Here is a 16,375-nt window from a genome sequence, read left to right as displayed (position 1 = left end):
AACTGGACCTATTAGTTACTACAAGCCCCTTCTCTTTCCTCATTGATCTCCTGCTGCATTATTGCATCCTACCAATCTACTGATGGTGCCTGCTACAGCCCCATCTAAGGACCTCAGACTCAAGCTGTCTCTCCCGAGGCTACACTTAAAGACATTGCTTGAGGTGTATTTGTCCTTGCATGACCCCACTAGAGGCCAATATCTGACACTGTCCGGGATACTCTTTCTGTGTGCCTTACTCCTTACCTTATCATGTGCAGCTATTCTTCCACCAAATTCCCTGACCTGCAGCCGACCTTCACCCTTCTCTTCTTCATGTCACTTTTCAATAACTCATTGATTCCTTTTTGCCTTACCACATGGCCACTGGTACACTCTTCTTATGGTAGAGTAAGCTGCAACATCCTCAGCTCTGTTCCCCATGGGCCTCTTAGCCCCACAGGACATCTTTTTTGCTCCGTCAGATGCTGGAGCTCTCCAGACTCTGACCTCATGATCTTCTCATAGTGTGATGCATGTTAGGATCTTCCTTAGCCTTGTTGATACAACAAGCTGTTCCCAACTGTTCTGCATCGCTGAACTCCTCCTTCTCTATTGGGTTCCTCTAGCCCTGTCAACGTAGCCCCTTTTTTCTACTTGCACCCATCCGGGGGCTGGAGACAGGAATGGAAATATTTGTGTTGCTACTTCAGCTGTTCTCTATGGCATCTGTACCTAGGTCTGAGGTCCCACTTCTGCTGTTGCTGTTCAAAAGGCTGCAAGCTAATGAGCTTTCCTCATCCCCTATGTGTTTCAAGGCATGCCACACCATGTGCACAGTAGGCCTTTACCTTTCCCGACACTCCCTTTCAAGACCACTCACTGCCCTACTGCTTCTACCCTGCAAGAGCCTTATGGTCTCACCAGACCTAATATAAATACTACCAACCACTCAGTGCTCGGCTGGCCCACTGTGCTACATCTATCCCCAGGCAGCACTCCCAGATAAACGTCTTTGAGCCCTTTCCTAACTGGCTTGTCAGCCATTTGCAGGCCATTCAACCACACCTTAATTTGCCTAATGCCTCCTGCTCTGGGTAAACTCCTGACTTCTATCTTTCCTCCCCTCCATTATCCAATTATTTTCACCTCAGCCAGCATTTCTATTTACTTTTTACTGTTATTTGTTCCACAGTGGTGTGCTCTTTTATCTCGAGTCTGTCTTTCATTGCAGCCGTCGCTGCACTAGGACATCATCATCTTCATGGAAGACTTTCATTTTCACCTTTCTCGCCCAGTCGGTTTGCTCCTTGGCTAATTCCTTGCCTCTGACATCTTTCTCTCGTATCTCAGCTTCGAGGATTTCTGCTCCTCCTATCGGGGCCTCGGCCCCTAATTCACTTTTGGTAATCTCATCTTTGCCCGGTAAGCCCTCATCAGATCACCAGGTGGTACTCCTGTTGCAGGTTGAGACGTGTTTCGGTAGTGTCGCAGCATTCGGCACAGCACTTGCTGCATCGACATTCCTTCTATCCTTGTTTCTGTATCTTTCTCTTTAAGAAAGCCATTAATTGTTCCGCCATGACATTCGCTTGGGGCCAGAGCAGCGTTATCTTCTGGTGTGTGAACTCTAAATGTCTCTGGAAGTTGTGAAATTCCTGGCCATTGAAAGGCGGTCCATTGTCTATTTTCCAGATGTGGGGTATGCCCTATTCGCTAAAGACCTCATCGATCACCTCACTACGTGGGCAAATGCTGTGGAGATAGTCCTCTTCATGAAAGTAAATCTTGAAAACTCGTTCATGATCATTAGTAGATAGTTTCCTGTATCTCTTGGCCTGTAGAGGGAAATGACCTTCTCTATCACACCTCAAACACTGTTGACTAACGGCCAGGCATGCACCAGAGTGTGGACTTGCATGTAGCAGCACTCTGCATGCATGCACCAGAGTGTGGGAATGGCTGATCACATCGGTAGCATAGCCTCGGAGGGCGAGGGCCTATTTGCCCCTGCATCAATCCATCCTTCTGCTGTCCTCTCACACTGGGTTGGTTTATTCCTGACCCTCTTTCCGGATGCCGAGAATGCTGCTATCGTCTCTTCCTTGTCGTTTCTCTTCTTCAGTGCTTCCATGGCATTCGCTTGTGCCTGAACTCGTTCATACACCTGCACCATTTCTATGACCTCCTCAATGGTCAGGGGCTTCATCAGGAGCTGTTTTCTCAACATGGATGACACACAACCCATCATCGGAGAACTGCAAGAATTGGCAATGTATTAGCTTCTGGTGGAGGCCGGTGATGAACTCCTCCACCGTCTCATGCTTGGACTGTTGTCACTGGTTAAATACATATCTTTCGTAGTCTCTATTGGGCTGTATGACCTGTTTTTTGTTCAAAGCCACCACAAGTTTGCCATAGGTGCTTCTTCCACCTACTGGAATCGTCTTGATGATGCCCTCAATTTCTTTGCCAGCAAGGTTCATGAAAATGTCTTTCAGGACAGGTGAGTCTGCTTCACCTGCAGCTCTGATGAAGTTGTCCAACTCCTCGAGACATTCAGTTCATTGCGGTCCCTTGTCTTGTTGTGGTTGAATGGCATTGTTCTGCTGGCGTGGTCCCTGGTCGCCTGCCTCGTCCAACATTGGTGGTGTAGCTCTGGTGGGTTCCTCGCTTCCAGTCCTTTTTGTAGTTTGTTTGTTAGCTTTGTATTTTTAAAGTGGATCTCTTAATGTCAGTAGCGATTTGTGCGAGAGAAAAAATATATATATATTTTTCAAGTCATGTGCCTAGTGCATTATCCACTGTTTTATTATTTCAGCAAGGCTGAGAAAATTGCTGCGGGCAACTCTTGAATTCAGCCTGCGTGCTTAGCTTAACAGCATTGTGCACTATGGTGCACTGACTCCCCCCACCCTTCCCCAGGTTGAGTCGTCACTCTAGGCGAGAGTTGACTGCTCCATTGCCTTCATGTTGATATCACCCAGCCACAGGGTCATTCACCGGGCATGCGTTCCAGCCATCACCGGCTGATATGGACGCGCCGCAGCGCAGCACACACGTTGCAGCCTCCTCAGGCTTTTAATGCTATGCCGAGGTGCGTGAAGTCAGACACGTTCCACAGGACGCAGAGAAGGGCGTCTCTCTTCTGAGCCACACCGGGGACCGCAGTGGAGTGCTGCTACACGCAAGCCCAGGCCCGTACCCCTCGTCGCCAGTTGTTAGAAGTATTAGGCCTTTCATAAGGTACACAAAAAGGACACAGTGACGTGTTGTCACTTCACTAACTTTATTGTTACTTCCCCTACCAAACTCCTCCTCAACCTTACTCGTGTGTCATGCACTTAAAGGGCACGCTCCCAAGTATGTCACACCTTCACAAGCGTACCCCAGTAATGAATACAATCAAATTTAGGTCACTCTGGGGGCCTCTTTATAGCGAGGCGCGTTACCTCCCTGATTGTCCAGATTTGTTTCCCTACCAAGTAACTAGATATGTTCCTGTGCAAACTTTTAATTCACAAACTGATGCTCTTGATGCGCAGCCATTTCAGCATGCAAGGTCATCACAGGAGAGCAATTATTTTTCATTGCAGGAAGCACACGGCCATGGGGTTGCTTCCCTCGGAAACAGTTTGCACGAAAAGGGCTTATCGATCACTGTTACCTGCGTGGACTGTGGGAAACAGAAACGGTCGCAGGCAGAAATGAAAGACTTGACTTGTGAGAAGGGAAAGCGAGCAGCTAAACCCCAGCCGCGGCCCCACTGAGATATGCCACATGTCAGATTATGTAGCCATCATGGAGCTAAACCAATGAACATGCCAGCGGTAGATTGGCCCTCGCTGACTGGATCTAAGGTCTAACCCTGATGAAAAAGCCGCGCTTTTCCTGGAACCGGAACGTCTGAGATTTGTGGCGCAGTGAGGTAACACAGTGACCCTGACCTTAATCTCCCAGGAAACCAATCCATTAGCTGCGCCAGATAAATCACAGACCTATGGGAACAAGGTCGCGTAATGCGTTAAATGGCGCTGATTTGTTTTACCCAGAAACGATGTTGATAAATTGAAAGCGTATTACAACAGTTGTCGTCTTTTTGGAATTACGTCGCTCGTCGCAAGAATGTATAAGCGTACTTTATAAGCAATTGGGTTCGGTGTCACATTTATGGAGTTCAGAAAATGCAATGAGGGAATTTAAATTCTTTGCAAACGGCACTTTAATTCCTGTGAAAACGGGGGTTGAAGCACATATGTTATATTGGGGAGAGAAAAGGTCAGTAGTGAAAGAACGTATTAAAATAGAGACATCATAGATATTGACCTTACCGTTCTGTATTGCTGGAGGATGATAAGGGGTGATTTTTGGCGCTGCACACCTGCGCATAGAGCGCCCTAGGGGCTACTTAAGGGGGCGGGGAAGGTTCTGGAGCACGCAACGGTTAGGACGTGCGTTTGTGTTTTTGTGCAGTAAGCCAAAAGTGCATTAGATTTCAACTACCAAGTGAACTTTCTTTTCTAAAATGAACATCATCTGCACCTGTATCCGCGCGCCTATTTTCAAAAGGACTCATGTGAACAAAACGTTTAGGCCAACACTAGTATGAGTCGGACGGGTTCTTGCTCCCATGTCTTGAAGAGCAGATGGAACACACTTGGCACTACAGTGTTCAGGTAATTAGTCATATGTTTACTTTCCCAGACGTCAATGGTGAATGAATTTCGGGCCACACAGGAAGACTGGTTTAACTATATGATGAACAGCAAAGAATGTTGCACTAGCCCGGCACCCACCTGAGCAGCTCTGTGCACTCTCCTTGCTCCAGGGTGCCCCTTAAATCTCTCTGCCCCCCAACCTCCTGCTCACGCGCTCATCCCTCCCACGTGCAATCAGTGGTGGAAATGGAGAAAATGTAAAGGGGGATCCCACAAGGGCGCTGTGGGGGTGGAGTTTGGAGGTAGGGCCACAGTGCTGAGGGGGTGGAGTGCCGAGGTGGCAGAGCTGGCAGTTGGACTCAACTCAAAGGAAATGTTCAAAATAATATTTAAAACATGGTGCAATTTCTTTCATGCTGCTTCTTTCCAAACTCCACACTGTACAACAATTTCACTTGAAATCACTTACATGGCAGTGGTGCACCCAAAATACTGTCGCAAATGCAGTGATTTTTAGTACATTAAGGAATCTGTGGACAAGCTTAACAGTAAAAGGCTACCAGGGTAGCTCAGCAAGTTGAGATACTTTTGCTGAGATGTTATACATTAAAAACTACTTGTTAATCGTATGACTTTTTGGCAATTCCCCATAAAAAAAACAGGTGCTATAAAATGTATTTGGCTAGAGCAGTGGTTGGGCTTGTCCCTTGCTGGAGGTGTGTTTTTTTCTGCCCCTCTAGTGAAAATCAAAGGTTGGCACCCATGAACCCACAGTTAAATTTCCTAAAAACTGCTGTCGGCAGAACAGAAGCATGTATTTGTGGCTACCCGGTTTGACAAGCATATAACATCTTTATATATATAACCTGTGATAAAACACAAAGGGCCACACAAATTACAGAATATGTGTGAAAGCCCGACAAAAAAAAAATCAAAGAAAACTAGTGAATGCAAGCAGCATTTTTCATTTTGGAAATTACTTTTGTTTTTTTTGGAAGTGTGAGATGCACATTTGGAAAACAATAGTGTTCCCCACATGTAGAGAGCCTGCTTTCAAAAGCGAGGCCTCCTCCCAGTTATATGCATGGCCCATTGATTCCTGTGGTGTCCCTTCCAGGCCAGAAGAAAGAAAACAGGCTAGGCAAATAGGTCCAGCAAACGCCTGAAAGACTGCTGGGGAAAGGAGCACAGAGCAGATTACATCACCAGGCTCCCAGCTTCCCTCAGTGTAGCTGGGGGCTCGGTATAGCCCGCTCAGGGCTGGAGCTGGCCAGGTCCCGAGATCCGGCCAGACATATGATGCCGGATCTTGGACTTGGCTAGAGCCGGCCCATTGGCCAGCGCTGCGAGCAATCATGCAATATGCACAGGAGTGGACACGCGGGAAATGTGTACGGGTGCCTGGAGGGTTCACATTCTTCATATCAGACTGGCGTTTGCATTGTTCTGTCTTCTTGTGACCTTCCTCTTTCATGTGCTGAGGGTGTGTATTCTGCTAGGGCACTGAGCTTGTCTTCTCTCCTGCCAATCCTTATTTCACTGTAGGATCCAAACCGCACTGCCCGAGTGCCCGAGGGGATTCCATAAAGTGGGAACGTTTGCCAGCAGGAAGGGAGAGTCTACGGAGAGTCCGCCAGTTTCACTTGAGACTGGATGAGAGCAGAGGTGCGCTGTGCAGTTAAAAGCAGATATGTAGTTTGTGTAACCTACACGAGGTGAAAAAAAGGAAGATTGCAAAGGGTTGTTTGGTTGTCATCGGTGACAAAGGTTGGGGAGCAGACTCAGTGGACCCGGAGAAGAACTTCCAAAACCCTGATTGGTAATTATGATGTAACTCAATACCCCCCACACCTCCAAAAGAGTCTGCACACGTCAGAGCATTGCACTGTGATATCTCACCTGAAACCAGTGCTTTAAGTGGCCCGGGCCCTGCCGGGGCCCCCCTGTCCCACCATAACATTGGCGGGACACTTTAATCCCCTGCGGCCACAGCTGCGACCGGAGATGCGCCTGCATTAGGTCAGGCAAGCTGACAGAAGTGCCAGTCAGTGTAACTTCCTAAGGTGAACCCTTGCACGAGGGGTCACCAGAGGAAGTTACTGTGCCTTTGTTTCCCAGGTCGCCGAGGCGTCTTTAACCCTCGAAGAACCTGGGGATTCCAAAACATATTTAGAGGTTTATAAAAGATGGCTTGAAAAGTACACAATTCAAGCCATCGTTTATAAAGCTTTGCCGACGGACAATGACGCCTCGGGGTTTGTCCATCGACAAAGCTTTATAAAAGATGTATTTAATCGTGTACTTTTGAAGCCATCTTTTATAAACATAGAAATGTTTAAAAACGATGGCTTGAATAAAGTAACAAACCATAAGGTATACAAATAAATATATAAAAGTTATATATTTGTGTGCGCACCTAACTATAGGTTGTATACTTTTCAAGCCATCTTTTATAAACATAGACATATGTTACATATTTCTATGTTTATTAAATATGTCTTGCATACTACACAAACCATAGTAAGGTACGTATAGAAATATATAAACGCTTACATGCATTTACATATTTGTTTGCGTACCTTACTACAGTTTGTGTACTTTTTGAGGCCACGCCTATCCCAAGCCATGCCCCAAATGAGGGCTCCCCCCTCGATTTCTTACCCCACTTATAGCCCTGCCTGAAACTGCTCACCTTGTCGGGGTCTCACTGGTGGCCAAAGAGGTGCCACACGGGTGAGCACCATGTCCCACTCCGTGTCTAGATCAAAGCTTCATGGCTTCATGGACTCCTTCACAACCACCTAGAATGGGAGAACTGGAAGAGTTATATTCACATGGAGACATGCCCATAACGCACACAGGGTGAGCACTGAGCATGGGCAGTGCTTTCATTTGTAAAAAAAAAAAAGTGCCAGAGCCCAAATATTTTCTAGCACTCCTGCAACACTGCGGATGGGCAGATCCCCACCACTGATGCCACCACCCATAGCTGCTACCGACAGTGTCGACATATTTGGCGTCATACTACAGCTCCCACCTGCTCAATGTGGTTGACTATCACCACTCACTTCATAATTCATACAATCCGTACAGGTGCGGAGCTCAGCATCAAGTGCATTTCTGGGTAAGAGAAGATTGGGGACAAACTAAAACTCATACCCTTTGATCTAAGAATATTCACCTGGGCTGCCAAATGCCCTGCCCGCAGCGGTGCAAAATTCAGGAAATGAAATAATTCACAAAGATAAAGTAACTACGGGAGAAAGTCTGATGCTCAATGTCAAAGTGCCTGGCAAGAGCCTACTGGGATGAGTCACTGACGCACAAATCTGAATGGCCACCATTCATTTCTTTGTAACAACAGTGTACCCAATCTTGTCTTGGCAGCACCAGTTATTTGAAGTACTTGATCTAGTGTCGTGGGTTTTTGATCCTCCTCGTTATTTGAGGGAGGAGCTACGTCCTGGGCGGAGGAAGGAAGGGAATTGACGTGACGGGAACAAGGGGAGTTAGTTAGAAAGAATAAAGGGAGTTGGAAACATCCTCCTAGTCCCCTGTATTTATGGGTACCACGTAAACTGGGGTTGGAGGCCCTCCCTGCAGCCCACAACACTTGGACATACAAGTCTCCTTACATACGGGTGAATCCATAAAATGCATATCACAGCTTCACCTAAGAGTGCCAATATATCGACAACCTCAAGTTGAGATAGACAATAAATCTCTTTGATTTCTCTTTGAATCTCTGAGTCAAGACATCATCAAGCCAACACAAGGATCAATACCCTGGGTGTCGCACATCATGGCAGTTCCTAAGTGCAATTCCTATGGCCAAATTAGAATATGTATAGACATGAGCAAGCAAATGCTGCTGCCAGTCAATGGCATGCGAACGTGTGACAATGGCATGCAATTATTCTCAAAATTGGACTTGAACGAGGGTTACCATCAGATAGAGATTGGCCAGCAGTCCGACTCTATCCCCAGCTTTTAGACACATCTGGGCCACTATCACTATAGGCACATCAGTTGGCATCTGCACATTTCCGAGAAGGCATCAGGATTGTAATTCTGCACATCAGCAATCGCTTCAACTATAGTGATGACATAGACCTGTTTGGGAAAACATCGGAAGAACATGACCGTGAGCTGGAGGAGTTATGCCAAGCTTTACAACAGGCCGGTTTGACTCTCAATGCATCCACATGGAAATTCAACAGAAAGGAACTCAGGTTCTTTGGACTACTGGTAAAAGGATGCATTCTGACCCCAATAGGGTGAAAGCCATTGCCGTCACCCCCACACCCTTGGACATGACTGACCTCCATTAATTTCTAGGCAAAACCAGTTACTGTGCCAGACAACTCAAGGAACTTGCCATTTTGCATGACCCTGAGGGAACTGACCAGACATGATAAGCCATTCCTATGGCCCAAGCACTGTGTAGTGCCATATTTGAAGCCACTAAGAAATGTGTAAAAGCCCAGGGCGCATTTTCACCCATACCCCTATGAGGGGCTCGCAGTAAATGCCAGTCTAGTCGGGTTTGGAGCCATAAACCTATCAGTGAGTCTGCCCTAAGGACCCTATTGAATGCCAGTAGGAAGCTATCTGACATTTTGAGGGTGACTAGGTGTGGGATTGGCATGTGAACACTTTCACGTGTTCATTTTCAGCAAGCGTTTCACCATTGTGAAGGAGCATCTGGTGCATATCATGATGTAGATCGAAAGCCCAGGAGCAAAAAGCCACTGAAAATTGAACAAAGGGGCCTACAGTTTTGAGAATTCGACTTCAAGATTGTCCACAAACCTGGAAAAGAGAGACATCTGGCTGATTTCCTCTCACATCACCCACAGAATCAAACCATTGTTAAACTTACAATGGCAGAGGAATACATCAACTTCCTAATTAACACTGCATGGGCATCAAGTAGGGCCAGTCAATTGCCAAAAACAATTACAAGAACCCAACGATGAGCAATGGAGAAGTGCCAGACAGCTCTAATACTCGGACTTCATGTTTGAGTACAGAGCATTGACTGTGAAGGCCACAAAAGGGTTGATGATCACGGCAATGGCCAAGGGACAGGTGATCACCAAGAACAGATCACACTTCAAAACAATAAATATCGTGAAACAGATCTGAACGAGGAAGGTAATTACGGGCACCCTGACTTCCATGTCATCATCCGAAGAGATACAAAGAACACTGGACATTGAGGGGACAAGTCATCACCACCCAAGTCCATATCCATCAAATTATCTCTCTCAAGAACAATTTGGTGACCCGAGAGAGTCATTGAAGAAGCTTAACTGACAAAAGATCTATGCTTTTTTTCTCTCTCCGCACTTCTGTTCAGTAGGAAGATGCAGGATCCAAACCATTCTCCAAGGGGAAACAATTAAGTGGCCATTTACGGAACGTTACGACAGGGTAGACACAGTACTCCATTTCCCTCCGGAGACAGGACAAGAGCCGAGGTGTGTCTGCAGGTGGAAGCAGATGTGGAGAATGTATAGCCTACAGCTGGTGAAATAAAGAAAGATTGCAAAGAACAGATCGCAGTGTTATCATTGGCGAGTTATTGAGTCAACCCAATGACATGAAAGTGACGATCCCCCCTTCTGAAGTAACTGAATGAGCCAGCACTCTTTTGACTCTCATTGGGCAACTGAATTTCGAAACTGCTGCCAAACATTTTCTCTGAAGCTTTTGGAAAGTGCATGCTCTGATGACCTAGCAAACATGTACCTCATGTTGTGAGGTGAGGTTAGAAACCGGACCACCTTAACTCTGATGGGTGCCTTTGTGAGGGTGGGAGCGTTGAGTTTCAGATTAGCCCACGCTGGATATCATTAGTTTTTTGCAGATCAGCCTTCCATCATGGTAAAAGGAGAACCCTTGAAGTGGATTTAACTCTACCTCTGTAGGTAGCTAAGGCCTTTTTTAAGGCCCAATGGTAATCACGTTTTACTTGCCTCGATAGCACCAGTATGCCATTGATGAAGTGATTGGCACATTCCCATTGACCACTGCGCATTGAGATGATAGCTCTGCAATAATGGATTCCAAACATTTTCAGGAATGTAGTCATTTCTCTCAGCATTCATTGCCCGCCCCACCATTATTTGATGCCCAATACCTTAGACTCCCTTTCTTTTGAAAGATATCCTTCATTACTTGTGCTGATATCACTGAGGAAGAAGGCCTCTATTAATTTGGATGTGTAGTCATTCAGAACCACTGCATATGGTTGTTCCTGAGGCATGTAATCCATAGGTAATGTCCAAAAAGATCGAGGCAGAAAACACTGAATCACAAAAGACCGAATTTGGGATGCCCAATTGGACCGCATATATATGTGGGGGGGGGTTAAAGTTAATTAAAAATGTGCAGGATAAGGAGGGGGAGTGCAGGGGTTATCCTCCCGCATTTATATGAGGTCAAAGGGTGAGAAAAAAAATTGGTCTTTTGGGATGCGTTTCTTTTTGGGTCATATTGGGGTAAATCAATCAATGGGCCTAATTAACTCAATTCTCATATTTTCCTGCACTGTACCAGACCATTCAGCATTCATTAAAGACGAGATATGTGGCAGGGGTGCTTGCCATCTTATTGGCAGATGGAACATGACGTAGTGCAAATCTTAACTTCTCTATCTATGGCCAGCCACCATTACCTTTTCCTAAAGTGTCTCATGAAGAGGACTAATTAACAAGGGGGTTCTTGGGAGTCCCTCTGCCAGACATTGGTACTGGTTACGAAAGATTTACCCAGAGGGTTTAGCTCACTATCTTTCACAGAGAAGAAATATCGCAAACACATCAGTCTTTGTCCTGGCCAGGGGCAGTCCAGCACCGAAATGCTAGGCAATTCTGCTCTGAACAAGAGTACCAACAGCAACCCCAGACACATGTTTCAGTCTATTACGAGACGCCGGTCCTGCTCCTGTTTGCCTCGACTTTTGCAGGGCGAACTTGACAGAATATATATCTGCCATCCAGCCTTGAAGACTCCCTCTCTGGCTCACTGTGCTGCAGCCCTCCCCAGCATTGGGCTCTGCATATCACTTACTTACAGGCTCTTCTGTCCCTGCTCCCAGCCAGACCTCGCATTCAATAACAAGGACTCCCCTGCTTGCCTCCCACGGTCCTTCCGCCCGCTCTCCAGCTGCCTTTACAACCAATGCCCACTTTGGAGACCCTCACGTGCACTCCTGCTCTACGATGAAACCTTGTGTGTTCATCTACTCCTACTCACAGCACGACCAGTGAGTTCCCTTACTTTCTTGGCCCCAGAAGAAGGCTTCCATCTATTCTGCCGAAACATCAGCAGCACACAGACCCAGAACCCCTACGGGCTGTATTCAGTGCTGCTTATATACTCCTAACATCTCACCCAGACGTAGACCAAATATGAGGTCAGACTTTAGCCGGGCATAGGAGACCTACAGTCAATGTCTCCTCCATTTGCACTTTCATCCTGTGTTGTATGAACCTTATCACTTGGGACATTTTACTTATGAACAAGTTGTCTCTTAATGTATAAGTGGATGATTTACACCTTACGGCATCTGTAAACATGTCACATTGGATTTCTAATACAACCATGTGTTTGTTCACTACAATGGACAACCATGTACTGTTGTGTATATGTAAAAACGTAAATATTTTGCAAAAGAAAAAGTATCAGCAAACTAATAATAAAAAGCTGAAATGTTTATATGAGTAATAGATATGTGTTCTTCAGCAGCAAGCGTGTTACTTCCAACAATGGTTGCCCCAGTTGTATGGGCACCCATAAGGGTCTAAAAACTATTCTGCACCTAAATCACTGTTTGCATACTTTTTGATTCATAGAGGGTAGGATATCCCCCCTTGTTATAGTTTGTCCTGTGCAGGGGAAGTCGAGCACGGAAATGCTAGGCAATTCTCCTCTGAACAAGAGTACCAACAGCAACCCCAGACACGTGTTTCGGTCTGGTTGGACCTCATCAGTAGGGTGGAGCTGTGTCTCTCTAAGTATAGTGAGCAAGGGGTCCACGTCTGGATTCCCCTAGTAACTTAGGGTGAGGCCCAAAGTTACTTAAACATGCAAATAAACAAGGGTAGTCCTGGGAGTCCCTCTGCCAGACATTAGTCCTGGTTACAAGAGGCTTACCCAGAGTCTTTAGCTCACTATCTTTCACAGAGAAGAAATATCCCAAACATATCAGTCTTTGTCCTGCCCAGGGGCAGTCCAGCACCGAAATGCTAGGCAATTCTCCTCTGAACAAGAGTACCAACAGCAACCCCAGACACGTGTTTCGGTCTGGTTGGACCTCATCAGTAGGGTGGAGCTGTGTCTCTCTAAGAATAGTGACCAAGGGGTCCATGTCTGGATTCTCCTAGTAATTTAGGGCGAGGCCCAAAGTTACTTAAACATGCAAATTAACAAGGGGGTCCTGGGAGTCCCTCTGCCAGACATTAGTCCTGGTTACTAGAGACTTGCCCAGAGTCTTTAGCTCACTATCTTTCCCAGAGAAAAAATATCCCAAACATAGCAGTCGTTGTCCTGCCAGATGCAGTCCAGCACCGAAATGCTAGACAATTCTCCTCTGAACAAGAGTACCAACAGCAACCCCAGACACGTGTTTCAGTCTGGTTGGACCTCATCAGTAGGGTGGAGCTGTGCCTCTCTAAGAATAGTGAGCAAGGGGTCCACGTCTGGATTCCCTTAGTAATTTAGGGTGAGACCCAATACCTTAAACTCCCTTTCTTTTGAAAGATATCCTTCATTACTTGTGCTGATATCACTGAGGAAGAAGGCCTCACAAAAGACCGAATTTGGGATGCACAATTGGACCGCATATATCAATGTGGGGAGGAGGGGCTAAAATTAATTTTAAAATGTGGAGAATAAGGAGGGGGAGTGCCGGGGTTATCCTCCCGCATATATATGAGGTCAAAGGTTGACAAAAAAAATCAGTCTTTTGGGATTCGTTTCTTTTTGGATCATATTGGGGTAAATCAATCAATGGGCCTAATGAACTCAATTCTCATCTTTTCCTGCACTGTACCAGACCATTCAGCATTCATTACAGACGAGATATGTGGCAGGGGTGCTTGCCATCTTCTTGGCAGATGGAACATGACGTAGTGCAAATCCTAACTTCTCTATCTATGGCCCGCCACCATTACCTTTTCCTAAAGTTTCTCATGAAGAGGACAGCCTCGAGATGGCTCCCGCAAGCCATCACCACTAGTGTCTTTCGCAAGGAGAATGTCAATACAAGTTTGTCCGCTCTCATCACCAACTTCAGTTCCTCAGACCATTTGGCAAGTACCTTCTAATGCGCCTGAGGCCTACTGCTAGGTTCTTCTTTGAAGATCACTCCGTCTTTGTGTACAGTTTTATGGCCATGAGTGTTTGATTGTCAGTGACTTACTCCACTGCCTCTGAATGGTGATCAAGCTATTCCGGCTGAGGACATCATTCAACATTCAGGATATGATATTCCGGACATCGTTTTTTGGATTGTTTACAATAAGCTACTCTAGAAGAGAAACTGATGGGAAGCACATCTCTCCTCTACTGCAACAGGAAGAGACAGAAGCCAGACAATATGTTTGCATCTGAGCAGATGCTCCTCCAACCAACACGTGTGTATTTTCAGGCTATCCACTTCAAACCATCTCCGAATCCATTCATTCACATTCATAAGTCATACAGTTGAAAGTCATTGTTTACTTCAAAAAATCCAGGTAAGACTAGAATTATTAAAATATGAGAGTGACCTGAAGAGGTTACTGTCACCTGTTAGCCACAAGTGAGTTATCCGTAGTCAGACTCGCAGAAGATGCCAAGATTAAAAAGGGGACAGTATTGAAAATGTATATCATGGCAGGAGTAGGAGAACGAGCAGAGTCGAGCCAGCCGCAAGCAGCAGCGAGGGGCTGTAAGCAGGGCAGTTCCATTGTGACAGGAAGGCTGCTGGGAAAGAGAATGGGGCAAGTGAATTTGAATATAAGGGAGACGCAGATTAGAGCATGTGAGCGGGAAAGCATAGCTGAATCCGTCTCGGGACAGGGGTCCGGACCATGGCAGTTCCCTAACAATAGACTCCGAATGAAACAGTGTTAAATCACTTTTTCCAAAATCATGATATCACTTACATAAATCATAAAGACCTTCTCTAAAAAAGAAAATGCGTTCATATGGAAACATTTTGTATTGGAAGAGACAGTTTTCAATGCACTTCGGGGTAAAAACTGATCAGAATTTCACCAGATTTTAAGGATAAATAAGAGAAAGTGGGTACATGATTCCGTTTTGCGCTGGTTATCTATGATGATTACCTAAGCAGTGTCGCAATACCTATCCACAGTGGAGGTACCTCCCATGGACTCCTCAAACTTGAACATGGTCTAAACAAAGGAAAGGAATCTATGTAAAATGATACCTCATCCTGAGTGGAGAATGCCTTGTGTGTACAATAATAAGCGTTACAATTCCCGCCTAAAGCTGTATATCATACAATGTAACCAAAAGTATAGTTACTCAATTAAATTTTTATTTATTGGGTATTTATGATGCACCTATACAGCCAAATGGTGTTTCAAGGCACATCAAGACAAGGGGGTGTGGAGGTACCTGGGAGAAAACAAACAATAACGTTCCTACTAGGTCGTGAAACATTGGGAACGTGCAAGTGCTGTAACAAGAATGCGGAGGAGGGTGGGGATGAGGGGAGGTATAAGTATGGGGGCAGAGGGGGTGACCGGGAAGAAGACAAACAATAACGTTCCTACTAGGTCATGAGACAATTCAGAGCGTGCAAGTGCAGTAACAGAAAAGAGGGGAGAGTGGGAGGAGGAAAAGTGTAAGTGGGGATGAACAGGGAAGAAGACAAATAATAACGTTCCTACTAGGTCTTGAAACATTCGGAACGTGCAAGTTCTGTACAAGAATGCGGAGAAGGGATGGGGTTAGGGGAGGAGACAGGGAAGAAGATAAACAATAACGTTCCTACTAGGTTGTGAGACAATTCGGAGTGTGCAAGTGCAGTAATAGAAATTTATGAAGAATTGAAGTTCTGTATGAGACAATAAGCGCCAAAATTGTACTCAGTCTTGTATATAACAGAATAATACAACTTATGTGTGGTGCCAAAACATGTTTCGAGCAGTTTGCTCTTCGCCATGCTGGCTGATTGATGTTGTTACTAACCAATAATCAAATTATAAATATGACATAATCTGTTTTCAGTATGTCTTAATCTGATGTCCGCATATTTGAAGTGCTGTACACAGGACTCCATAAACAGTTATCAAGCTTGGTTCACCTGAAAGAACCCTAATAATTATGTTAAGGGGATCGTAATATGGATTGAGTGAAGAACAGTACAAGGAATACTCCTAATACATTTAAAGATGAAGGATTGTTTAAGGAGATGTATTAGAATGGCTGATTAAGACACAATATTTGTACTGAAGCCAGATTTGAGGGTGATTACAAGACTAATCATTTGGAATTGCTCAGACAATGTCATATGACTATGTCACATTTATAATTTGACAGTGGTTTAGTAACAACGCCAAGCCCCTGCCCTGATGAAGAGAAAACTGCTCCAAACATGTGTTGGCATGGCACATAAGTTGTATTATTTTGTTGTACACAAGATTGAGTCATTCATATCCATAATTCTACATACACTGAGTTACTATACTTTGGGTTTCATTATATGATATACATTG

Source organism: Ambystoma mexicanum, chromosome 4p, assembly GCF_040938575.1.
Source record: "Ambystoma mexicanum isolate Mex_15411 chromosome 4p, UKY_AmexF1_1, whole genome shotgun sequence".
NCBI lineage: Eukaryota > Metazoa > Chordata > Amphibia > Caudata > Ambystomatidae > Ambystoma > Ambystoma mexicanum.
The sequence above is the reverse complement of the archived record's forward strand: the minus strand, read 5'-3'. Positions refer to the sequence as shown.